The sequence below is a fragment of the Arvicanthis niloticus genome, chromosome 15, assembly GCF_011762505.2.
Source record: "Arvicanthis niloticus isolate mArvNil1 chromosome 15, mArvNil1.pat.X, whole genome shotgun sequence".
Lineage (NCBI taxonomy): Eukaryota > Metazoa > Chordata > Mammalia > Rodentia > Muridae > Arvicanthis > Arvicanthis niloticus.
This window is the reverse complement of record NC_047672.1, coordinates 24,645,282-24,670,811: the sequence shown is the minus strand read 5'-3', so window position 1 is coordinate 24,670,811 and position 25,530 is coordinate 24,645,282.

Sequence of the window (25,530 nt, the reverse complement as noted above, 5' to 3'; positions counted from 1 at the left end):
GTTCTGAGAAGTTTATTAACCTATTTAATTTTATAACTATTTATAGTCCATAGAACTCTAGGTGGTCAAAAATGCAAAGCAACTTCAAGATGTTTACAAGAGAAAGAACTAAGACAAGGAAACTAGCAAGGAGTTGGTAATCATCTTCTTCTTCTTTTTTTTTTTTTTAAAAAAAAGGTGTTTATTTTATTGTATGTGTTTGAGCAATTTCCCTTTGTGTACATGTGTACACTTAGTTTATGCCTGATGCCCAAGGATGTCAGAAAAGTGGATCTGTGCTGATCAGTTTTATGTCAACTTGACACAAACTAGAGTCATCAGAGACAAGGGAGCCTCAATTGAAAAATTGTCTCCATAATATTGGGCTGTAGACAAACCTCTAGGGTAGTCTCTTAATTAGTGATTGATGGGGAGGGCCCAGGCCATTGTGGGTGGTGCCATCCCTGAGCTGGTGGTCCTGTGTTCTATAAGAAAGCAGGCTGAGCAAGCCATGGGAAACAAGCCAGTAAGCAGCACCCCTCCACAGCCTCTGCATCAGCTCCTGCCTCCAGGACCCTGCTTTGCTTGAGTCTCTGTTCTCACTCCTTTTGATGGTGAACTGTTGTATGGAGCTATGAGTGACACAAACCCTTTCCTCTCTGAGTTGTCTCTAGGGTGCCTTTGGTCATTTTGTTTCATAACAGCAATAGTAACCTTAACTAAGACAGGGATGGGTTCCCTGGAACTAGAGTTATAGATGGTTTTTAGCCACCTTGTAGATACTGGGGACTCTGGGGACTCTGGGGACTCTGGGTCCTCTGCAAGAGTGGCAAGGGCTCCTAACCACAGAGCTATCTGTCCAGCCCACATCCATGTCTTCTTAAGTCACCTTTCAACAAATTGGAACAAGCCTTTACTCTCTCAGGAGCTAGAAACGTGGGTAAGCCTTGGCCTCATGTCAGCATCCCCTTCGCTTACATGACAAATAATAAGGGATCTCCTTCTGTATTTGTGCCTACAGTTGTGAAAACACACGTCACGTCACAGTATCTTCAAGGCCACCAGACAGGGATAGTAGTCTTTGGGGTACATATACTAGGGGTGTGGGTCTTGTTTATTCCCTACCATGGTGTTTGGAGCCGGGGGGTGGGGGGAATCTGTGTGAATTGCATCTTGTTCTGACTCTGTGTCTATTATTCTTGTTTTCCTGACAGCTTCTTATTTGTGTCTCCAAGCCTGTGCTCTATCTAGTAGAGATGAGCCTAGAGGAAGCAGGTCCCACTCCCAAAATCACCTCTGTGAGCAAGGGAGACAGCTTCATTTGTAAAGTGCTTGCCTTGCAAGCATGAGGACCTCAGTTAGATCTCTAAAGCCCACAAAGCAAAAGAAGCTAGGTGTGGTAACACTCATTTGTAATCCAGTCAGGCGGATCTCTGGGGCTCATGGGCCAACAAACTAGTCTACTTGGTGAATTCCAGTCAGTAACAAGAGAACTATCTCAAAAAGCAAGCAAAGATGGAAGGAAGGTAGGGAGGGCTGGAGGGAGGGGTGAAGGAAGAAAAGAAAGTTAAGGTAAGAGAGAAACTTCTGAGGAATGACACTGGAGGTTGTCCTCCGACTTCTACACACACATGGGCACACTCATACAGAAACACACAAATCAGACATCCACTTTTGTCTTATTTGTCTTTTTTTTTTTTCTGGGGTTGTACCTGTCTCTTTTTCTTTTTATCTTTCCACATGTTCTTTATTTCATCTACTCCTCTTTTTTGTTTTGATTCTATTTCTTTTACAAATCATAATATAGCCCAATTTTGTTTTTGCCATTGTTTTATTAGGGTTTTTTCCCCTGTAGTTACCCTTAATAAATTCATTTGTATTTCTGCTTTCAACTATCGCTTGGTTTCAATAATCTTTTTAAAGAGAGTGGTATTTAAAAATGACACTTAAGGGACAAGTATCACGCCCACAGAGAATTTTGAAAGAGTAGATAGTGCATTCAAATGAGCAGTGGTAGCAGCTGTAACTTTAAGGGCAAAGGGTAGACCAGAGCAGAGACTTGGCAGGGCAAAGGGGATGTGACTGCAGAGACACAGCAGCCTCAGAGGACTTGCATGGACAAGGCCGGGTTGACAGAGAAGCAGCATTCATTTTCTGCTGTTTAGAGGAAAAACAACAACAACAACAAAAAACCAAGCAGACACTCTGGCAGGGGTGTGGGTAAGGCAAGGTGAAAGCCAAAGAGCACTCAACTGAAAGGAGCTAGGGAGAATGAAATGACAAAATGCAATCCACCAATGCACGAGAAAGAAACTGAAAGGAGAGGTGTGGGGAAGGCAGGGCAGTTTTGCTGGAGGTTGCAGGAATGGTGTGGGCTGCTGTGGACTTGTCCTGAAGAAGTACTTCTGAGAGTTAACAGACCCTGCAGAGGACTTCCTGTGATGGTGGGCAGGCAGGTCGGAGCCCCTTGCCTACATGCAGCTAGCTCAGGCTGAACTTGGGCAAACTAGGCAGAGAAGGTAGCCAGAGAAGTTTGGAAAGAGGAAGTAACAAGGAAAGGAGGCTGAAGAAAGCTCTTTCTTTATAAGGCCAGCACATCCTGTTAAATCAAGCCAACCTGGCTCAGGGCTGAATCAGAGGGCCTGAGCATGACCATGCATCATGTTTATATTGAGAATTTCCTCTGCTGACGTGAACCTGCCCTATGAGACAGGCCCTGGAGGGGTTGACTCTCATGGCAGAGGACTGTTGGACTGACACTGGCCTGCAGTCATTAGTGACCTCTTCACTGCCAATCCCAGCATCCTTCCTCAGCTCCTCCCCTGCTGGATCTCTTAGGCAAACATCACACAGTCATTTCTCTTCAGTCATTCTCCTCTCCCTGTAAACTGTTTCAAATTTCCCTTCAACTTTCCTAGTCATCCCCCCCCCTTGCTCTCTCACCCTCTCGCTCTCTCACTTTCCTTAAGAAATTCAACTCATTAGCTGTCCTGTGACTGCTTATTTTGTGCCAAACCTCTATAGCAAAAGGCAGGAGTATAAAAGCCCTGGCTTTTGGGGTGCTGAAGTTCAAAGAAAAACCATCAGTGAAAGAGCGCAAAACAGTACGATGAGCACAGTCATGGCAGGGATACCTGTGGACTAAAGGGAGCTCAGCAGGATGAATGGCAAGGAGTGTGTTTGGGGGCAGGGGTGATGGCACATCTATGCCCAGCCTGTGGATTCTGGCAGAGGACGGCAACACAAAAAAAGTCTGTGCGACCAGGATCTGTTCAAAGAAATGAGAATACCGCCAAACAGGAAACTGGAGGGGGAGGCTGTGGTTGAGAAGGACACTGGGGACATTGTGCCAAGCTGAGGAACCTGCACTGTATCAGAGACGCACCAGGTGTGGGGAGAAAAATGAGTGTGATTCTGAACATGTTGAGTTCAAGGTTTGCGGGATATTCAGACGGGGGTGCTCAGCTGCAGGTTAGAGTCTGGACTTCAGCCAAGGAATCTTCACAGGAAACAAACTGTGTATAATATGTTGCTAATCCACAGGGATGGGGGTGGGGCTGAGATTACATAGAGAGGTTATATGGTTTTGTTTGCCAAAGTTGTGGCCCTTGAGCCACCTGCATCAAAACCCCATAGGAGATAACTAGAGATGAAGGATCTAGGCCATGTACCAAGCCCGCCAATTTAGGAATCCAGGGGTGGTACATGGATTACTATTTAAATGTATTCTCACTGGTTTAGATTTACCTAGTGATACTCTGTAGCCACTTCCTTTGAGGGGAGGCGAGATGCGTGGCTTTCTTTGTTCATCCTTGAACTACAGCTATCTATGCGCTTGCTCCGCTCTGCTCTGCTCTGCTCTGCTCTGCTCACTCTCTCTTGACAAGCTCTGTGTTGGTTCTTTAGACTGATCTTTGCACTGATGGATTAGTCCTAGCTCTGGCCCCGCATTTCCAGCAGCCTTCTAGAAACCTCTACCAAATGGAACTTATCTGCTTGTCCCAGAGAACCACCATCCTCCCGTGTTTCCACAGCCGTCTCAGATGCACAGTACCACCCCACTGTTTCTCTTCTTACAGGTCCTCCCCCTAGTTCACAGTCCCCCTTTCTACTGCCAGCACCAAGCCAGCCCCACTAAGACCCGGACTCCAGTCTTTTTTCTTGAATGCATATAACTTGTTGATAAAATTGTCTTCCTGCAAGCCACGCCATTGTTCAGAGACGATGAGTCATTGCCTTGCCTACTCAGTAAACCTTAATTGCCTTAACCAGACACTTGAATCTCATTGCCATCTGCCCCAAACCCACCTTCCAATGCCATTCTCCATTCTTGCCCCACCTGTGTCCTGAGCAGTAGCCACACACCCCTTAGTCCCCGCCTACCCCCTCCCATCTGTTTTCTTCATCTTTTCAGACCCAGCGGAAGTTCTTTCAGGAAGCCCTGCCTGACACCCCCACCTGCATCCCAGCAGTTAGCCTTTGGTCCCCTCAAAACACAAGCTGGTTCCATTTTTACAGTACCACCCCATGTAGGAATAGAGTTACTTGTTTCACTTTTAAATGCCTTACTTTCCCCTCTCTGAAAACATCTGAATAAGAATGGAACATAGGTATATGTAGGGCTCTATTCTATCAGTCCCAACTACAGGACAATATGAAATTTATCTAAGCCTCAGTTTTCTCATCCATGGAATGGGATAATGATACCTGCACTGGTAGAAATCAGCAGAGTACAAAAGCACTTTGTGAATGCCTTTGTGAAGTGCTGTAGTATCAGATATGAAGGAGGGGCTTTAACAAGAGTAGTACATTTCCCAGCAATCTTTAAAGTGTGACCTGTGAACACAAAATGTAAGTGACTGAACACAAGGAAGAATTTAGTCTTGGGGTCACTTGCTTTCAGGTTAGCTAAGGTTCACATATTTCCACAGCTTCAAAGTTTCAGGATTCTTTTTGCTTAGTTTCCTGGAGCTTTTTCTCTATGGAGCAGACCCATGAGGTATGGCGGCTTGGGTTTGATTTGAACAGCAATGTGCCTGCTCCAGGAGTGATAATCTAAGACAATTTAGTAATGCAATCATGTTGCAGTGGCAGCTGTGTAGTGGCCTGTTTCTAGCCAAGGAGGTAAAAGGTGAAATTTGTGGCTACCGGGAAAGTGGTTTAGTTTTGATAAGAATATTCCCTAGGAAGAGACTGCCTCTTCCCACCCCACCCCCACTCCTTCAGTCTGTTCTAGTAGGATGGGATACTAAGTTGCTGCTGGAGAATTGAGGAAGAGGTGGGGGTGAGGAGATGAACCAACCTTGAAAGCGCTGATCTCTGATCTGATTGACAGAAGACTTCCGTGAACGTTCCTGTCACAGGACAGCCCATCCTCACAGCTAATAGCATCTTAATTTCTTTAAGAAATCAATTTTGTCATTTCTTGATAGTATTTTTATCACAGTTGACATGTAGCTCTTTAAAAATATTTCTACAGTCTCAAAGTGCAAAAAAAAATAAATAGAAAGAATTTTTTTTTAAGAAGAAACAAAGGATCCTTTGTCACAGAATCCTGAGATTTTTTTTTTTTTTTTTTTTTTTTTTTTTTTTTTTTTTTTTTTTTTTTTTTTTTTTTTTTTTGCTGTATGTGTGAGATGAATTGGAATTTTAAATAATTTGCAATATGGCAATATCTTCCATTCACATTCCATTTGCCCTGGGTGGTACTTAATCAGCAGTCAGAGTTGCCAATTTGCTTATCTTTTCTTTAGGAGACAGACACTGCCTGGCTGATTTGAGCTAGTTTATTTTATCTCCTTGAGGTGGATGCTTAAATAGAAAGCAGAACAACAAAAAGGTCTCTCTCTCTCTCTCTCTCTCTCTCTCTCTCTCTTTCTCCACCCCCCCCCCCCACACACACACTACACATACTTTCTTGGTCCTTCTGACATTACTTCATTGATTCCTGACATTGGCTGCATGTCACCTCAGCAATCCCAGCACTCATGAGGAAGAGAAAGAAAGGTCAAGACTCTGAGGCTAGGCGGGTAATGCAGAGGTAGAGGGACTGCTGCATATACATGACATCCCAGGTTCAATACCCAGTACCACCCCCATCTCACCTACCCATGCCCAAATTTTGAGGCTAGTTTGTGCTATGTAGAGAATTCCAGGCCAACCTAGACAACATAGTGAGATCTTGTCTCAACAAAATGAAAATAAACCTTTGAATGTTAAGTACTTGGAGAGTAGAGAAGGTGGGGAAGCCTAAGGGTTAAAAATGGGCTGGTAAGCAGCAAGATGTCCCCATGGGGCACCTGACTCTGAGCATTAGACAGAACCAGGCAATGGCTTGAGGGTGGCCAGGGAAAGAATGTGCTGGAAACTTTGGCCCCTGGGGCATTACAGGAGATGCCTTTCCTGGCCACCCCATTTAATGACCTGTTTTATCACCCCTGCTATCCTCTACTTGAACCCACTTTTCTTTTCCTACTATTTGTAACCCTTGAGTTTTTTTTTGTTGTTGTTGTTTTTTGTTTGTTTGTTTGTTTGTTTGTTTCTGTTTTGAGAGAAAGGGTCTCAGACAGAGTGCTGTCTTGAACTCTGTGCGGCTATATACCCTCAGGATAACCTTGAGTTCCTGATCTTCTGGGTGCTAGGATGGCAAGCTTCTAAGAGACACTTTTAAATGAGGGAAATAAAAAGCATAGCATGGTTACAAAAGAAACTAAATCTATTGACATAGTTACTAAGTATCTGTTTATTGATACACTAAAGAACAAGATCTAACCAGATGCCCAATAGCTACAAAGTAGCAATGACTTAGAAACAATAGGTCAAGATATCTGTAACAGTTGCCAAAAAGATAAAATAAAATAAAATAAAGTAGGTGATTGCGATTGCTGGTAACAAAGTTATTATTAGTCTGCTCATGGAATGCCAAACTCAACCTTGAGGTTTTAAGGTCAAAAATTAAAAAATGTCCCTGCCCTCTGGTCTATTCAAATTCATAGGGCCCCATGGTTGCTAATCTATGAGCAAACCCTTGTGGATCTGGGACTCTAAGATAGGAGTTCTCATTCTAAACCACGATGTCTCACACCTACAATCCCAGCCCTTGGGAGCCTGAAGCAATAGCATCACTTTGAGTTCAAGGCCAGCCTGGGTTACATAGTGAGTTCAAGGTGTCTAGACTGTATGGCATTCTGTGTTTAAAAAAAAAAAAAAAGAAAAAGAAAATTCTATTCTTATCCTAGTTCCCTGAGTGTGTGTGTGTGTGTGTGTGTGTGTGTGTGTGTGTGTGTTTGTTTTGGGTTTTTGTTTTAGTTGTTGTTTGTTTTTGTTTTTCTGTATAGACTTAATAGTCTTCTAACATCATAAATTATTTACCTATTTTTTTGTTTTTAAATTTCATTTTTTATTGTTCCTATTAAGATGGAAGCTCCGAGCAGTATCTGGCTGTTCTGCTCACTGATGTGTAATGACCACAGAGAAGGCTCTGTGTCATCCGGCTCATTTGTTAACTTTTCGGTGACTTGGGTTTTTATTTTGCTTGTTGTGTTTTATTTTACTTTCCCCCCCATTTATTAGTCAATCATTAGAGGATTTACTACATGCCTTGTTCTGTGATTTGTATGTACTAGTATTCCAGTGGGGGGTGGGAGGGGGAGACAAGTAAACACGGGGTACAGCCAAGGTAGCATGACCGTGCTCTGATGAGTCGATGACAAGGTGCAAGATGCAGGGGACTCCTGTGGCCCACCAAATTCACTCTTAACATACTGCCACAGTCAAGAAGAAAGAAGGTCATCCCAATGAACTTCAAATAAATCTCCCCGCTCCTCCCTCTTTCCCTCTCTCCCTCCTTTTTCTCCACATCTGGAACAATACCAAGGAGGATCTAAATTCACAATACATGCCAAGAGTTAGGAAATCTTTTTTTTTTCCACCCCCAGCTATCCCAGGGCTTCCTCCTGTGAATTAAATTAAACTCTCACCTTCTTTCTGGGGTGAAGAAATTGGGCAGGGTAAGGATTTCAGGGTTCTCTTTGGTGGTTAGTGGAGAAGAGGGATGTGGCCACCCTTTTACGCTGATTTTGCTCACACCCAGGAGCACACAGGTTAGGGACATGGTAGAGGGAGGGACATGAAAACCAAAGCTTTGGTGTTAGGGAGGAAGGGAACTGTGCCCAGCAGCAGCTCTGTGGAACGAGAGGCCATAGGACTCAGCTGAGGGGCAGTCAGTCTGACTAGAGCATAAGGGCTGACCAGGAGGCTGGTGAGAGAGACTGAAGGGAAAGGGGGGGGAGGGAGGGAGATCAGAGAGAAGCAGGGTGTATCAGGCAAGGCAACCTAAACCAGTCAATGAGCTGAGATTTGCTCAGAGATAATGGGAAGTTAAGGAGGCACCAGATAAGCTACAGGTGGTTAAAAACTTTTTATTGGCTGCAATGAGGCCTACATCTAGGAGACAATAGGGGGGACCATTGTAATGGTAAGGGACAGTAGAAATTGCTAGTTTCAAGAGACTTTTCAGAGTTGAAGTCTATATAGTTAATGACTAAGGGTGTGTGTGTGTGTGTGTGTGTGTGTGTTAGCTAGAGGTCAGTCTTAGGGGTCATTCCTCAATAGCTGTCTCCTCTTGTTTTTGAGACAAGGTCTCTTACTAAACCTCAAAGCAGGGAAATGTTATGTGCTTTATCTTATGTATTTATTTGATTATTGCTACATGTGTGTAATCTGTGTGCATACAGGTGTTCACATCGCAGAATATGTGTGAACGTCAGAGGACAAACAACAGAGTCAGTTCTTTCCTTCCTTGGTTAGCTCTGGGGATCGGACTCAGGTTCTCAGGTTTGAAGAGCAACTAAGTGCCTTTATTTGCCGAGCCATCTTGCCAGCACTCTTCCTGTATACGTTAAACCATCTCTGGATTACTTTTCCTAATACAATGTAAATGTTGTAAGAGGAGCCATTATACTAGACTGTTTAGGGAAAACAATGACATGCTCAATATAGATTCAGTTAAAAAAAAAAAAAATCCTGATCGAGGATCCAGGATCCTCCTGACTGCCTGCACACACAGACCATGAAACCACCCAAATACAGTGCACTGGTACCCTCCTGCAGGGAATGACCCTTGCTTAGCAACTCCATATCCTCCAGAGACCAAGGGCGCAGCACAAAAACAGGGCTAGTGCCCCTGGCCTGTGCCTTGGTTCTCTGCCATGCTGCAGAACTGCCGAATACATGTCCCCAAACCTGAGGACGGTGGGGCTGGAATCCATTCTTGATCTTTAGACTTGTCCCCCTTTTCCCTTCCTTCTTTCTTCCTCCTTCTTTTTCTTTTCCTATCCTCATCATTTTTTTTGATAGTCTTCCTATGTAATCCAAGATGGATTCAAACTTATGATCCTCCTGCCTCAGCTTCTGAGCACTAGGATTGCGGTCATGCACTACTACACCCAGCAAGACCGAAGTGAAGTCTAAGGACCTCCTGCCTCAGAAATGCCTACATTTCAAGACTGTGATTGCAGAGCAAGTGATCAGTCCCTAAGGATTGTGGACTCCTAAGCCACTGCCCCCAGGAAGCTGCCTTGCCCAATCTACTTGCTCTTTTGAGAAGCAGAGAGACAGGTGACTATATAGAAGAAGACTGGGATGCTTACCTCAGCATGCAGCACTCCCAGGAATGGCTGTGGGGGGTTGGGGTGGGATGAGAAAAACTAGGAGGATTTAGGCGTTAAGGCTGGTTATGCAGAAATGAATCTGGCATCCAAATACCCATGCCTGGGAGATGGCCCTGCCCAGACAGCAGAGACCTGTGAGGCAATAATGGGTACAAAGTAAGACTAGATAGCATGCTGGCCCTGGACTGGGGATGCCTTTAGTGCCAGGAAGAGGAATTTGAATTTAATTCAATAAAGCGATAGAGGAACAGTGAATATTTCTGAACAGGAATGCAAGTTGAGAGAGACACAAAACTGGGAAGGAATGGTTGGGAAAACTTTAATGTTTTACGTCTGAGTAAGAACCCATTTTATAAACTATCATCAAAAGAGATGTCTGATCCCCTTCTCTGCTTCTGTGTATGTGACAACCATTGATTTGCTCATCAAGGGTCCTGATGTGATCATGTGTCATTCTTTTCTGCCTCAGCACCCCATCAGGCTTGTACCTTCTTTCTTTCTTGCTTGCTTTCTTTCTTTCTTTCGTTCTTTCTTTCTTTCTTTCTTAAAAAAATACAATGTTTGTTTTAATCCTTTGAAAATTTTATACAATGTATTTTGATCATATTTACCCTAACTTCTTGTCTTAGTTAGGGTTTTACTGCTGTGAACAGACACCATGACCAAGGCAAGTCTTATAAGGACAACATTTCATTGGAGCTGGTTTACACAGGTTCAGCGGCTCCGTCCATTTTCATCAAGGCAGGGGCATGGCAGCATCCAGGAAGGCGTGGTGCAGGCAGAGCTGAGGGTTCATCTGAAGGCTGCTAGTGGAAGACTAGCTTCCAGGCAGCTAAGATGAGGGTCTTAAAGCCCACACCCACAGCGACACACCTACTCCAACCAGGTCACACCTACTCCAACAAGGCCTCACCTCCAAATAGTGCCACTGCCTGGGCCAAGCATATACAAACCATCACACTTCTCCCAGATCCATCCCATCTCCCTGACCACTCCCAACTCTGTTCCCCTCCCCACCAAATCCTATTCGTACTGCCCATATACTCATGGATACAGGGCCATTGGCTGGAGGATGGTCAGTCTGTCATGGGCTATAGCCTTAAAAAAGAAGAAAAACAAAACAAAAACCACTCCCAACTGGCTAGAAGTTGTCTATTCAATGGCTCCTCAGTTAGAGGTGGGACCTTGTTAGTCTCCCTCCCTCGTGCTAGAATGTTAACTGTCTCTAGCCTGTGCAGCTACTAAGAGTTCATGAGTGGTCCTATTATATCCCAAGACCCTATTTAGTTCTGGTCCCCCTTACCTTGTGGTTCTTATAGCCCTTCCACCCTCCTCTGTAATGGTCCTTGAGCCTTAGTGGGTGGTGGTGGTCATAAAGATGTCCCGTTTGATGCTCAGTACTCCACTGACACTCTTTGTACTTTGATCAGTTGTGTGTTACTGTGCTAACTGCCATCAGCAGCACAAAGAAACTTCTCTCATGAGGTCTGAGGACCGCACTAATCTATGGGTTTAGAGATATGGACTGGATGGCAGTTTGATACTATGTCTATTTAGTAAAATAATAACTAAGTTCATCTCTGGGGGACTATGAGCACTCTGCCTTTGGGGCTCTTATAATAGTTTGAGAAATCACAAAAATGCCTATAGTCTTCGTGTGCTTGCTGGACCAATGAAATACATGGCCCAGCGGGTGTGATTTGATGGTCTCTTTTGTACATCCTCAAGTCCATGTATCCTAAATTGTGTTTTTCCTTAGAGCATCTTTAGGACTGGGTGGGTTTCTCCATCAAGTCTTACTGATCCTCACTGTGGCAGTAGATCTGAGCAGCTCTGTTGGGTAGGCCCATGGACAAATGCTAATATCTCTCTATGCTCCTGTATTTCCACCACATACTGTGACTGTTCCCTTTTGCCCCTCAGACTTGTGACAATCAATTCTACCTCAAACTGTTTCATAGAGATCCTGGGTTTGTCTCAGTCATGAAGCTGATGGAACTTGAGTTTGAAACACGTGGAGGGGGACAGAGTCTCATTTAGGTTTAAGATGGAAGCACCCCACACCACAGATATGATTTTTGAAGTCCTGGTCATTCTCTTTCACTTCTCCAACATCTTTTCAGGTGTCTTTAAGGCAAAAGCAGAAGAAACAAGCAATAAGCAACAAACCAGTCCCATGCCTAATCCCAGAATGCAGGAAGTTAAGACAGGAGTCATGACTTCAAGGCCCACTGAGTTACAGAGTGAGTTTCAGGCCAGCCTATATAGAGTGAGAATCTGTCTCAAAAGCAAAAGGAGGAAAACCCCATCACAACCCACAAACAAACAGAAAGCCCTCAAAACTGGAATAATTATTTAGAAAGATTCTACTCTTATCAGAATAACAGGAAGAAAGAGCACAAAATGGCATTCAAAAAGAAAACGGGCCCCTCAAAGGAAAGTAGAGTTGCAGTTTGACTAAATGAAGTTCTAGTGTAATGAGTAAGACGTCTGAATGTCAGGCGACCCTTCTTTCTTGTGCTTATGTATCTAATCACATAGATGATTAGGTGGACCCCAGATTATATTTATATGAATTAATGAATCCTTTGAAATTGTGTGAGAGGCTACTACACAGTCGACTGACATATAATCTGGATTATAGAAACATCAAACACAATGGAAGTTTCTGGTTGTCACAGTAGGCCATGTGGGTAATTCTTACAGTGCATTATTTTCCAGCCAGCAGACAGGAGAAGAAAATGAACCCTGTTCCATGGGTAGAATCCGTGGGCCAGGCCTAGGACTGGTGTCCTATCTTCTGTCCCACTACTTGGGCAACACTCAGTGCTGTGACTCCATCTAACCACAAAGGCGTCTGGGGGATGATCAAATATGATATGGCTTCTAAAAATAATGAGTTTGCACTATCTCTGTTGACCAAGGGGAAGTGTCCATGATATATTAGTGATGAAGTAAGTTTCACAGTAAGATGTATCATATGATATTTATAAAAGAAATGTGAGACTTCCCGGTGGTGTTTTGTGCCTTTGCACAAGCCCAGTGGAAATCTGAGGAGGCTGACACACACCACGCTCTGACTATCTATCCATTTACAGGGTGGGGATGTTGGCAGAGATGTGGCACTCTGAACCTTTCTTTCTACGTCTTTGAGTTCTGGCTTTTGTTTCACTTCTACTAATGATCACATACTTACTTTGGACTTTTTAATATGTGTGATTGTAAACAAGGTGTAGTGGAGGGACTCCTTTCATCCCTGTACTCAAGCAGAGGCAGATGAATCTCTGTGAGTTTGAAGACAGCCTAATGTCCATATGAAGTTCCAGGCCAGCTGGGACTACATGGTGGGATTCTGTATCAAAAACACACACACACAAAATAAAAAAATAAAAAAAATACTTGATTTAAAACTATCAAAGAAGCATTTTATAATGGCTCATGTAAGCAGGTGGTGGGCCCTGTGAAATGCAGCAAAAAGAAGCAAAGAAGAAACAATATAACTCTGTATGTGTGTGTATGTGTGTGTGTGTGTACACCCAACATATGTTCCTTTAATAAGTTCCTTTTTTTTTTTTCAAAGTGGAGCAGGATACCTGACTAAATCAGTATATAGTACACAGATGCTGGTTTCACATTTAGCAAGTTATTCCCTCAATATTTACTATATTAACAGCTAGTATATCAAAGGTTACTAAGTATTCTACACCTAAGTATTTGGGCCCTAGAATCAATCAATCTCTCTGTCTCTCTTTCTATTTGTTATTATATATACCCTCTGATTTTGAGGAGGGAAATATTCAGTGTGACTCTGTGGCTTGGTTGTAATGGATCAACTTGTTAGATCCTGATAACTCTTGGGAACTCATAGAATAGACTTACCTAGACCACAAGGCTGAGACCTGGATCCTCCCCGTGCCTAACACACAGAGAGTCTTCTAAAGGCCAACTCCTGGGAGGTCAAAAGAGTTGTGGGCCTCGTCCACCACCTTTTTGCTTCTGGCCATTTTATTTTCTGTGTTTCCCCTTCAAGTCTCAGAGGTTAAAGATTCTGGCTATTAATCCAATTCTTATGGAATGTGGCCCAGCATCTGGGTTGGGTTTCTTGTTAATAAAAAACAAGCAAACAAACAGATACAGTGATCGATATCTCTAATTCCAGCATTTGGAAAGTGGAGTCAGAGTTCAAAGCCATCCTCAGCTATATAGTTAATTTGAGGCCAGTCTGGGCTACATGAGACCCTGTTTCAAAATAAATAAACAGTCTGGGGAGATGGGTCAGAGGGTAGGAGCTCTTGTGGGAACAAGAGCACCAGAGGGCAAATTCCACAGAAAAGTGAGCACTGGCCACAAGTTCCTGTAACCCTAGCATTAGGGTGGTAGTGGCTGGGCAAAAGTAAGCATGTCTCAAGAGCTTTAGCCAGCCAGTTTAGCCAAAAGGTCCAGTTCAATAAGAGACTTTTTCTAAAAAAAAAAAAAAAAAAAAAAAAAAAAAAAAATGAGGTGATGAAGGCTGTAGAGATGGCTTAGGGATTAAGACTGTTGGCTGCTCTTCCAGAGGTCCTGAGTTCAATTCCCAGCAATCACATGGTGGCTCGTAACTATCTATAATCAGATCGGGTGCCCTCTTCTGGCCTATAGGCATACATGCAGACAGAACCTTGTATACATTATAAATAAATAAATCTTTTTTTAAAAACGAAGTGATGAGAGATAGAAGATGCCCAAACTTCTGTGATGGTAGATCACAAAATAGACAAGGGCACTGATTTTAAAATGATTGTACAAACTATGATCTATCCAAACCATCTAATACCATCCAGGGACCAAAGCAAGTGAGATAGCAAGCCAGCCACAGAAAGAGAACACCCACAAGTGCTACAACCAAGAGAAAAAACCCAATGTGAAAAGCCATGGCACTGGATCCTTCTAGCTGGGACATCTGAAGACAGCCAAGGATATAGAAACTCCATATCAGTCCTCAATTGTCAGGGATGAGTGGGAAGGAGAGAGGGACAAAGAGGTGGGGCACAGAGGACTTTTAGCACACTAAAACTATTCTTCTTATTTACTGTAATAGACCCATCACTGTACATTCATTAAAACTCTAGAACATACATGTAACCGGAAGAAGGAGCCCTAATGTAAACAATAGAGTAGTAGTCTGTCAATATTGGTTCATCAGTTGTAACAAATGTATCACATTAATACAAGATGCTTATGGCAGGGTAAAAATCTATATGAGGTGGGGGAGGGGGACACAAAGGGCCGCAGGAGAATTTTTTTTTTATGTTTTCTGCTCATTTTCCTGAAAAAAAAAATCTGCTACTAATCTGAAGATTTTGACTGAAACTGCTAATGACCACAGGGATAAAGATGTTCTATCTGAGCCTGGTGTGTTGGCTCATGTTTGTAATCCCAACAGTTGAGAGATGGAAGCAAGAAAATTATTGGACGTCTAGATGAGACTGGGCTACATGGTAGTCCTAGGCAAACCAAGGCTCATATGTTATGTCTTCATGCAACCTGCACTTCTATAGGCTGTGGCTTCTGTTTAAACTCCCTTAACATTGCTACTTGGTAGAATGTTGTTACAATATCTAGGAGTTTAAAATCAACCAACTGAATTAAGGTAGAAAATATACAAAAGAAAAATACATTCTCCTGATGCAGGTCCTTCCCAGTTCCAAATGTGGAAGAAAACCTTGGCTAAATGCAACAAATTTTAATAGGAAAAATTCCATGATAATATAATTGTGGAATCTTCCCATCAGGAAGAAGAAGACTTCAGTGTGTACATGGGTGTGGGTGTTTGGAAGTGAGAGGTCAAAGTCAGATGTCTCAGTCACATAGGTACTGGGAATCAAGTTTAGGTCCGAAGGATCACCCAAGAAGCCCTTCACTAATGGCTACTTAGCTCCAGCCCTACCCTTTTCTCTGAGACTTGAACTTAACCATATGGATCTAAGAATGACTTCAAACTTCTAACACTTCTACCTTTACTTAATAATTACAGTCATGTAATTATTTACAGACTACAGTCATGCTTGTCTGCATTTGTATTATGCAGTACTGGGTGGGGATTGAACCCAGGACTTCATGCATGCTGGGCAAGCACTCTCCTCACTGAGCTACATCCCCAACCCCCAGTTTTGTTTTTATAAATATATATTTTTTGTTTTTGTTGTTAGGTTTTTCGTTGGTTGTTTTTTTGGAGAGTTTGTTTTACTTTTGCTTTTGTTCTTGCTTTTGAGACAAGGTCACTCTATGTAACCCCCAGCTTTCCCGGAACTCGCTATGTAGACCACATTAGTCTCAAATTCACAGAGATTCATCTGCCTCTGCCTCTCGAGTGCTGGACTAAAGGTATGTGCTACCATCCCCTGGCCCTGTTTTGGACTCCTTACTAAATACTTTGGGCACATTTACCCAGAATGAGCTGAGTATTTGTAGTCAGAGGCAATCAGCTCAGTCAGTGATGAAGCCCTATTCACAGTGTTGCTTTCAAATTTGAATGAATATGCTTAAAGGTAACCGACCAAGGAGAGGTCTCCCTTATGACTACACCCAAACTGTTTGTTCTTAACCCCCTGTGGTCACAGCTTCCAAATCTATGAATTCAACTGACGACCAAAACTATTCTTTAAAACTTACATCCATACAAAACTTGTCCAACTTTTCTTGTCATTATTTCCTAAACAATGTAACATCATCTAAGGACTATTTACTTAGATTTGCATGGTATTGGGTATTATAAGTAACCTACGGATGAGTTTAAGTATACACAAAAGGTGCATGGGGAGAGTCATCTATGCAAACACCACACCATTTTACACAAGGGACTCTGTGGGTTACAGAATTTGCCATTTCCCTGATCTAATATCATCTTTTGTGGCAACTAAAATGGCTGAACTGAGAGACAAAACCTTACTCTGTGCCTTGTCTAATAACCATGGAGAACCCAGCTGGTTGCTGGAAGTTGCTTCATTGTTAGTGAGGAAGTGTAAGACTTTCCTTTCTGGTCGACCTGTATTTTCTGTCCCAGATAAGCAGCACCCCAAACTCTTTACTTGTTCAGGAACTCTTTGTATTTGGAAGAGAGGCAGGGAGATAGGAGGGTTAGCCAACAGAGGTGGCAAATGCTACTGGTCACTCTGAAGTGCCCACTTACAGCTGAGACTGTGTCCAAGCACCATAAAAGGGCCTCACCAGACTCACAGAATCCCCCTGCATCCTGAGCATTGGTCTAGCCGAATAAAGTTTATTTGATTCCATATATCACCTTCTCAAATAATTATGAACAGTGTGTTTACCAACTAAAGCAAAGAGACACCTAAACTCTTCCCAGAACACTCCTGCTCTGCATTCCAAGTTCTTAGCCTGGGGGTCGCCATTGTGTACACACAATAAATCTTAGTGTATCAGGAATCCAGCCGTCTCAAAGCTCTGATGACAGAGATTTTTTTTTTTCTTTAACAGACAGAAGTCAGGGAGGGCAATCAAACAATGAGACTGGGGACGAGGGCTGCTCTGAATTTCTGAGCTGTGTGGGGGAGAAGACGGATGAAGCAGGAATTCTGAGAAAGAACAAGAAGCAAGCCGGAGAGAAAAGAAAGAAGTTGGTGAAGCAAGAAGAGAATAAGGCACCGAAATAAAGCAGGGTGAGAGACAGAAGCTCATGTGGGGGTGGGGGTGGGGACATGGGGGTCATCAAAAAAGGAAGTGTACCAGGAGGAAACCAGGGAGCACTGGGTGGGACAAGCCAAGCTTCCACTGCAGGGAAACAGGTACATTGTTCAAACTGCATTACTTGCTGCCTGCCATCTGGCTTCTGAGATGTGTGAGCAAAGTAGAGCAGAAAACAAAATGCCGGTCAGGGTTCCTGACCATGGAAACTTGTCTTCCATGGAGGTTTCGAGAAGTGTGAGACTAGAATCCATCTGTAGAAGAGACCAGCGCCTATGTAAATGCCATGCATCAAAGCTCAAAGAGGGTGGTGTTTGCTCCCAAATCTTGATGCTTATGTTCCAGATAGAGTTTTTATGTACCGCCAAAAAGGCAGGATGGAAACTATGCCCCTGAAATGTGACAAAAAAAAACAAAAAAAAAACAAAAAAAAAAACCCAAGAAACTAATTTTTAAAGAAAGATTGATTGTGCTGGGTACAACAGAGGAGACCAATGGGTCTCAACCATCCTGACACTGCAGCCCTGTAATACCTCAGGGTGCGGTGACCCCAACCATAACATTATTTCATTGCTACTTTGTAACTGTAATTTTGCTACTGTTATGAATTATAATATAAATATATAATATGTGACTCCTATGAAAGGGTGATTCAGCCCCAAAGGAGCTGAGACCCACAGGTTGAGATCCACAGAGTAGATGCTTAGTGAATGTTACTAGATTCCAATCATCACTGTCATCATCAAAGTCCTCCTCCTTCTCCCCCTCTTCCTCCTCCTCCTCCTCCCCTTCTTCCTCCTCCTTCTCCTCCCCCTCCTCCTCCTCCTCCCCCTCTTCCTCCTCCTCCTCCTCCTCCTCCCCCTCTTCCTCCTCCTCCTCTTCCCCCTCTTCCTCCTCCTCCTCTTCCCCCTCTTCTTCCTCCTCCTCCTCCCCCTCTTCCTCCTCCTCCCCTCTTCCTCCTCCTCCCCCTCTTCCTCCTCCTCCTCCTCCCCTTCTTCCTCCTCCTCTTCCCCCTCTTCCTCCTCTTCCTCCTCCCCCTCTTCCTCCTCCTCTTCCTCCCCCTCTTCCTCCTCCTCCCCCTCTTCCTCCTCTTCATCATTATTTTCTGTTACTGGATTAAACCTAAGATCTTGCATATGCTAGGGAAATGTTTTACCATTGGGCTACATGCCCAGTCCTTTAAAACTAACACATTTTTACATTTTTACAACAGGGTCTTGTGCTTATCCAGGATGGCCTTAAACTTATTGTATAGATCAAACAATCCTCCTGCCTAAGCATCTCAAGTAGCTATAACTACAGACCAAGGAAGACCGAGTTCATTATTGGAAAGGATTCATCCTTTTTGACCTAGGATGTAATCTGTCTGCCAGCCAGACTGGCTCCGACACTTTCATCTGGTTCTAGATGACAATTGTCATCTAGGCATTTGTACCTGGGAGCCTTGCCACCACTGGAAACCATGAGGAGGGCTGGCTGGCATTCCTCTGCCTGTATCCTTCTACCTGCCCACTACCCTGACGTCAGCATTGTTATCTTCCATCAGCCCGATTGATTCTCTCTTCTGGACCTCCAGAACCTGACACCTTGTCTTTAATTTATCTTTTAGTTCCTCCTTTGCAAGTCTTCATTCACTAGACTCACTGTTTCAGTCTGCACATAACCTAGAACAATGTGCCTAGGACAGCGGGTTTCAAACCTAGAATCTCTGAGGTGCCCCTGTTCTCTATAGCAGGAAGCCCAGCCTACTTCATGCAACTTAGACAATGAAAAATTTCTACTGATTTCAAGTTTGCAGAGGCTTGGGGATCATTATGAATTCCCTCCTCTTCCCTAGACAGTTCTCTAGGTTGTACCTCTATAGTCTTACCTTGCCCCCCTGATCATCTCCATGGTTACTACCTTCACTGGAGCTAGACCCATGCCTTATAATTATAACCTACCCCGTCCTCCCTGCCCCTCTCTATCCTTCCAACTCTTTCCCCACACCGTGGTCAGAAGCAGTCTTTTCCAGTGCAAGTCAGGTTGGATCATTCTGCCAATGGCTTTTCATTGCACTCAAATGAAGTCTCACAACTTTGTCAAAACCTCCAGGGTCCTGCCCAGCTCACTGCCAGCTTCCCTTTACCTGGATGTCTGCGGGTTCTACACTTTTCCCACTACCCAGTTCCTGGCTTCCTGACAGGCTGTCAGAAGCATCCATTGTCCACCCTCTTTCTGCTTCTTGGCTGGCAGAACTCCCTATCATCTCTTTGGTGTTGGCTAAGTGTCACTTTCTGCCACCATCCTTATTACCTTTTTTTTTTTTTTATTCTTTTGTCTATTTTAATCTCCAATTGCAATGACTTTGTTTGTTTCCTGTGTCTTAGCTGTCTCCCCACTGAACTCTCATTATCCAGAGGGTCTGGATCATGTATATCTTGGACAGCATCCTTTATCTTCTAGCACAAGGCTTGGTGTTACTATTTTTCAATGGTTCTCATAGGAAACACTCTCCCTTCTTCCAGTTCTCTGTGCCTTTCTCATGTCCTTTTCTGCTCCCTCTAGTTGACATCTCAACTGTGTAAAGTTTCAGTATTTTCCCACTGGTTGCTTAATTTCTTCTTTTATTACAAACAAAACCAAAAGCCAATCTATTAATGGAATTCAATTATGCTTCTTCATATATATGAGGAAATCTATTTTCATCCCTCTGTGTGTGTCTGTGTGCATATGTGTGTGTGTCTGCGCACACACGTGTGTGTGCATGTGTGTGTATTCGTGCACTTAAGAGACCAAAAGAGGACATTGCTTCTTCCATAACTGGAGTACAGGTAGTTGTGAGCTGCCCTCATGGGTGCCAAGAACTGAAGCCAGTTATCTACAAGAGCAGTGCTTTTAACTCCTGAGTCATCTCTGCAGCCTGGGCTTCCTCTTCTCCTAGCGATGTGCTGTGGGGATTGTCTTCAGCTTGTTGTGCTGTCTCATTGACATTTGTTTCTTCCTTTTACTTCTTCCTCCTGGTTCTTTTTCTTACTGCAAATCAATTTCAGAAATAGTTTTAGCAGTCTTCAAAACAAAATAACCCTATAATGCTGGCATTGAGGAGAGAGGGCAGAGAAGTGGGTCCTTGAAGGTCATCAGCCAGCCAGGCTAGCTAAATTAAAGGGCTTTAGGCCCTGTGAAGGACCTTGTGCCTTGTCCTAGTAGATAGAGAAAGAATGGTTTTCAAGATATACATGGTCCAGGCCTTCTTGACCTCCAGTGGGGAGACAGATAAGACACAGGAAACAAAAGGTGGAGAGAAATAAAAAAAAGACACCTGGCATAGATTTGCCCATGTGTGCATGTGCACCTCCATGCACAAGTGTGCACACATACTAACAAGTATATACACATACCACACCATATACGCACACACTCCACAGACATATGCCATACAACTTACACACACTAAAACTGAAACTAAAACCAACCAACCAACCAACCACCCGATCAAATCCTTCTTTCTTTCCTGCTTCCAGAAGTTCCCTCCCCTTTGCCTCTCACTACCCGACTTAGTATGTATACCTGTCCCCTGGCTCCTCTTTGCTCTGCTTGTCTGTCTGTCCACTCTCCACACCACCCTAAATAGCATCATGCCTCTGAAGATTTCACTGTCATCTGAAGACCTGGTGTCTGGTTCAGAGGTTCGGCTTAGATATCTCCAAAGCTGCCTAAGTAGCTAGATGTAGGATATTGTCAACCAAAGGTCTCCCAGATCAGATACTGCAACTCCACATGTCAACAGCCACCAAGTCGTCCTCTCTCACAGGACTTGTCTCCTGCATGCTGACTGAATGCATGTTAACCTCAATGTCACCATTAGTTCCTGCCTTTGGCTCAGTTACTCTCTGACTAAATGACCCTGCCCCAACACTCCTCCCACATGTCGGCAAAGATGATCACTTCTCTCCTAAAGCCCTTCAAAACCACAAGCTTTTGGTTTTTCAAAAGGCTCCCAAAGGGCCTCTGGACCTCACCTAGCCTGTTGCTGCTGCCTTAGGTTCCCAGCCTCCTGCACAGTTTAAGGTTCCCGGTGCAAGCTGGCCCTGTCTGCTGGTAGGTGGTTGTGATGGTTGGTCTTCATTGCCAACTTGATTTGGGTTTCAATCTGCCTAGAAAACACAGTGAGGCAGGAAGCCCCATCATAAATATGGCAGCAGTGTCCCATGGGCTGGGCTTCCAGACTGAATCAAAAGGAGGAACCCAACAGCACCAGACCTTGTCGCTCTCCTGACCATGGACACTATGATTGGCTGTCTCACTATTCTCTCTCCACAGTTACGGCTGGTCTCAGCACCAAGCCTTCCTAACCACACTGGAGTTTACCACCTCAAACTGTGAGCAAGAGAAACCCTTCTTCCCTTCCCTTGCTTTTGTTAGGTTCTTTGTCAGGGTAAAGAAGAGAGGTACTAGCACAGTGTCCTTCTGTGCAGGGTTGCTCCCTGGTTCTTTGTGCTTCTTGGTTTCACTGGTGAAAACCCTCCTGCTGTGACCTGTCTTTAACATAAGCATGGCGTACCTGTTTGTGGACTTGAGAGAGATATACAGTAGCTATCATTAGATAATATTTCTACCAGGTGCAGCAAACCTAAAAAGATCTCCCCAGAGCAGAGATAATGGTAAAAATATAATAAAATAATTAGGGCATTTTAATATTTATTATCTCCATTTCTCCACTTAATTATATATTTATACAATTTAATTTTTAACAATGGCTACACTTAACAACCATTTGGTAAGATCCCAAAACACAGAATAATCGTCTTCTCTCAGCCTGTTCTAGACAGCTATGGGTGTGGTTCATCTCATCTCTTACCTGGAAGATCCCTGGTCTTTGAGGGTCGTTCTGCCCTTAAGCCAACTCGGCTTCACTGGCACATGCTCCGCTCCAGTCTAACAGACCTCTCACCATGTTATAAGGACAAGGGCCTGTTGTTCCTCTTATTACAGGAACATCCTGACATCAGAGGCTATGTTCCCTCTTTGTCATCCCAGTACAGTGCCTGATAGATGCCACAGTAGACACAGAGTGGGTGTTTTATGTTTGCAGCATCTTTCTCTCATTAGCTCTATCTAATGACTTGAGAAACTGATACACGACAGGCCCTTGCACCAGGCATCAATGAGGAGGCACAGTTTATTGTACCTATTCGGAGTAGGGTAGGGGTTGTTCTCCCAGCTCGTTTCCAAACATGAGATCCTCCTGCCCATGACTATGATGGCTCAAACTGCAGAATACAAAGTCATTACTCGTGGGAAAGTGGTTGTTTTAGGCAGGGCTCTTGTGAAAAAAAATGGAGTCAAGGGGTTGTGTGGGTGGATGAAGGAGACAGGAGGAGCTGACTCTAAGGACTGGCTCGAATAGCCGTGGGCTAGAAAAGTCCCGTGATAGGTTGTCTGGAACCTGGTCTCCTAGCAATGCCAGTAGTTTGCTCAGCCCAAGTCTGAAGCTCTCCTAAGCAGGGAACCGTGTGATATAGATCTCAGTGCAGGGCCAAAGGACTGGTAACTAGAGTAAGGTAGGGGTAGGCATTGAGTCCAGAGTCTAAAGGCAAAAGACTTTGGAATTCTGAGCCTAAAGGCTGGATGAAAGAATCCCAGCACTGAGATAGAGAATACACATTGTTCTTCCTCTGCCTTTAAACTCTGTGGTGAGGAGCACAGCCAATTTGATGGCTCACCTACATTCAGGACCAGTCTTCCCCACTCATGTCATTAACTCCTCCTGTACCAGTTTCTCCTGAGTACGCCCCAGAGATAATGCTACACCAGCCAGACAGGTATTCCTTAGCCCAGTCAAGCAGGTAGCTAAAACAGAACGACCACAACAACTAATTGAAGTGGTTACACATCTGACATTATATGGAATTCTAAGCAGTGGCCAAGTCTTTCTTAATGAATGAATATTGATTTCAAAATCACTTTCTGATGGACAGAAAGCCAGAATAGTCCATGAAGAGTTAGTTACCTGCTGGACAGAACAAAACCATGACTGAGCATCTATTGTGTGGCACGTGCTATATTAACCTCTGCCATGGAATGTAATTCACAGATGTACTGATATCATTGATATCAACAAGATGCTTGGTATTATGATGACATAGACTCTAATTAACAAATCTTTTCTAAGAGACTTAATTTTTTTTTCAGTCAATTAACTGCATGGGATGGTATCTTTGGGTTCCTAAGTTGTAAGACATCTATAGAAATTTAGCTCAGATCTTACCAGAAATGAGTCATCGTGTATCCGCTAGAATTGTTTTATCCCTTACAAGGATGACTTGTTTATAAAACAGAATCTTTTTTGTTTTCTGAGCAGATTCAACAGCTCCATTAAGCAGCAGCCAAAGTTGCCGTCACTTCTCCAGAACAGATTTCAGTCTTAGCGAGATTTATATTTTACAAATAAATATTTAAAAGCAAACCATAACAGAGCTAAAACTAACCATGTCACATAGCCTCAAACTATGCCAGTTCATCTAGACGCAGATCTTGAGGAAACTGTGTGTCACTGAAACCTGAGAGAGATCAGAGTTTTTCCTTAAGGAAAAGTTTGTACTTTTTAAGATTCTATAGCTACAAATGGCCTCAATCTGAAAGGCAAAATCCAAAAATGGATTTTTTTTTTCAAATTTCATTCAAATTTGAGTAGCATCTAAAAAGACTTAATTTAGAGTTGGATTCGACCTTATCCAATTTTGAATTAGATTTGTCAAAAATCTCTCTGAATCCGGAAACATTATTTCTTGCTTATGATAGGTATAGATGTCCATATTCTCTGCATTCGGCCACTTTTCACCAGGTTTACCTTTACGGTTAGCAGACATTTCCCAAGAAGCTTTTGCTGCCAAGTCTGATGACCTGAGTTTGATCTCCAGGGCCCACATGGCAAGACAGAACTGGCTTCAGCAAGTTTTTCTCTAACTCACGTGTGTACCATGGCACATGCATGCTCGATCTCTTTCTCTCTCACTTTTTCTTTCTCTCTCTCTCTCATTAAATGTGATACAGATTTTGAAAAAGAAATCAAAGCCTCTTATCCAAAGATGAGGTATATGGAAGACTTGAGAGCCTCCCCAATGAGACTGGTTATTTGCTTACGTGTGTACATGTATTAGCATACACACATGTGTGCATGCATATTTGAATGCCTGTGGACACAGATGCATGTGGGTGCATGTGAATATGTGTGTCCATGTGTGTAGAGGCCAGGTATTAATGTCCTTCTCAGTCACTCTTTACTTTGTTTTCTGAGGCCAGGTCCCCTCCTAAACCTGGAACTCACTTTTGCTATTGTAAGTATCTGATTTGCCCAGGGACTGTCTTGCTTCTGCATCCCTGTGCTGAGCTTACAGGCAGACCACCAAAGCAGCCCAGCTTGTATGTGGGTGTTGAGGATCGGAACTCTGGTTCTCACACTGTTGTGGCAAGCCCTTCATCCACTGAGCCATCTTCCCGTAAATGCTTGTTTACTGTGTGAGACAGGGTCTCGCATAGTCCAGGCTGCCCTGAGCTCACATGTAGCTGAGGATAACTTTGAATCCCTGATTCTTCTGCCTCCATCTACTCAGTGCTCAGATTACAAAAGTACAGAGTTGGCTAAATAAGATTGTTTAGAGCCGTGCGCATCCAGATGGTCCCCACTGGAGGAGTCCAAAGGGAGCGAGCATGTTCTCCTCTCGGGGAAAGGATGTTGCTGGGGAGGATTATCTGGGTCTGAGCTTGCTGACTGTAGGCTAGTCTATAGATTTCATAGTACAGCCACATCTCTTGAAAAGAGACATGGCAGAAATAACTTCTGGAATCAACATCTAGACACAGCGAAGGCTGGCCAGGATGAGTGAAGTCTCATGGTTAATAGTCCATGCAGCTCTTACAAGGGACTCAGGTTTGGTCCCAGCACTCACATCAGGAAGCTTACAACCACCTGTGACTCTGGGGATCTGACACCCTTTTGTGGCCTCCTTGGGTACTTGTATGCACATGGTACACACATACACATACACACACATACACACAATTTCAGAAAGACTGTGGAACAAATTGCTTGAGGGAAGAAGGACACAGAATAAAAAAATAAAAAGGAAAGCACCATTACATTCCGACAAGAGCCACACAGGAGCCACTCCAAGGATGGGGTTGCCAAGGACCTCTGGGCAGGGACAGTCCAGAA